The sequence below is a fragment of the Garra rufa genome, chromosome 5, assembly GCF_049309525.1.
Source record: "Garra rufa chromosome 5, GarRuf1.0, whole genome shotgun sequence".
In the NCBI taxonomy this organism is placed as follows: Eukaryota; Metazoa; Chordata; class Actinopteri; order Cypriniformes; family Cyprinidae; genus Garra; species Garra rufa.
In genome coordinates this window covers 26369811-26372256 of record NC_133365.1, presented here as the reverse complement: position 1 = coordinate 26372256, position 2446 = coordinate 26369811, and positions in this window count along the sequence as shown.

Here is a 2446-nt window from a genome sequence, read left to right as displayed (position 1 = left end):
ATATATATTATATATATATAATATATATATATATATATATATATATATATATATATATATATATATATATATATATATACAGTCAGGTCCATATGTATTTGGACACTGACACAATTTTTATTATTTTAGCTGTTGACCAAAACATATTCAAGTTACAGTTATACAATGAATATGGGCTTAAAGTGCACACTCTGAACTTTAATTTTTAGGGCAGTCTCATCAAATTGGTAGAAAGGTTAAGGACCATAAGTAATTGGACAGTTGGCTCAAAAGCTGTTTCATGGACAGTTGTGGGCTATTCCTTCATTTTTTCTACATCAATTAACCAGGTAAAAGATTTGGAGTTGATTCTAAGTGTGCCATTTGTATTTGGAAGCTGTTGCTCTGAACCCATCATGCAGTCAAAAGAGATCTGCATGCAAGTAAAACAGACAATTGTTAGGCTTCAAAAACAAAAGAAATGCATCAGAGAGATAGCAGGAACATTAGGAGTGGCCAAATCAACAGTTTGGTGAATTCTGAGAAGAAAAAGAACACACGGGTGAGCTCAGCAACATAAAAAGGCCTGGATGTTCACAAAAGACGACAGTATGGTGGATGATTGGATGATCCTCTTCATGGTAATAAAACATTTTACAACATCCAACCAAGTGAAGAATACTTTCCAGGAGGTAGGCGTGTCACTGTCAAGTCTACAATCAAGAGAAGACTTCACCAGAGCAAAATAGACAAACAAGACCAGATTAGACTTTGTCAAAAAACATTTAAAAAAGCCAGACCACTTCTGGAAAAGCTTTCTTTGGACTGCTGAAATTAAAATCAATGTGTACCAGAATGACGGGAAGAAAAAAGTATGGAGAAGGCTTGGAACAGCTCTTGATCCAAAGCCTGCAACATCATCTGTGAAACATAGTGGAGCAGTGTAATGGCATGAGCATGCATGGCTTCCAGTGGCACTGGGTTACCGGTGTTTAGTGATGATGTGACAGAAGACAGAAGCAGCCGGAAGAATTCTGAAGTGTATAGGGATATACTGTCTGCCCAGATTCAGTTAAATGGAGCAAAGTTGTTTGGGCGGCTCTTCATAGTACAAATGGACGATGACCTAAAACATACAGCAAAAGCAACCCAGGAGTTTTTAAAGGTAAAAAAGTGGAATATTCTGCAATGGCCAAGTCAGTCTACTGATTTCAAATTGATTGAACATGCATTTCACTTGCTGAAGACAAAACTAAAGGCAGAAAGACCCACAAACCAACAACAACTGAAGTCAGCTGCAGTAAAGGCCTGGCAAAGCACCACAAAGGAAGAAACCCAGTCTATGGTGATGTCCATGAGTTCCAGACTTAAGACAGTCATTGCCTGCAAAAGATTCTCAACAAAATATTTTATTTATGATTATATTTATTTGTCCAATTACTTATGAGCCCCTGAAAATGGGGGGTCTGTGTATAAAAATGGTTGTAATTCCTTAGCATTTTATGTTATATTTTTGTTCAACCCCTTGAATTAAAGCTTAAAGTCTGCACTTCAATTTCATCTTGATTGTATCATTTTTAAAACTATTCTAGTGGCATACAGAGCCGAAATTATGAAAAGTGTGTCAGTGTCCAAATATATATGGACCTGTCTGTATATATATATATATATATATATATATATATATATATGTATGTATGTGTGTGTGTGTGTGTGTGTGTGTGTGTGTGTATATATATATATATATATATATATATATATATATATATATATATATAAGATCTGAATATGAAAATAATGGTTTGTTTCCAAAGAGTGGTAGGGGTCAGTACAGTACGATTCTCATCTCTGTGATGCGCATGCGTAGTCTGTGTGATCTGGATCAATACAAAATTACAAAAAAAAGGTGAAACGGCATTGTAGAACGATTTTGAAGTGGAAGACGAAAACGAGATAAGAGTTTTTCGACATACCCTAACCCTAACTGTAATACCCTAACCCGGATTACACATGCGCATTGCAGAGATGAGACAAGATGAGCATTTGAGGTTAAAAAGTATATAAATTGTCAATTTGTTTCGATAATAACCGATCATATTGCTAGAATAAGACCCTTCTTCCTCGGCTGGGATCGTTTACAGCCCTTTGAAGCTGCGCTTAAACTGCATTTTGGAAGTTTAAACTTGGGGGCACCATACATATCCATTATATAAAGAGAAATCATGAAATGTTTTCCTCAAAAAACATAATTTCTTCATAACTGAAGAAAGAAAGACATGAACATCTTGGATGACAAGGGGGTGAGTACATCTGTAAATTTTTGTCCTGAAAGTCAACTAATTCTTTAATGCTTATAGTTGATGGGGCTTTTACCATTGCATTTAATGTTTTACATGAGCTTAAAAACAGCATGCAGTATATACTGTATATGTATGGAGTAGTACACTAGAATATCATGAAAATTAAT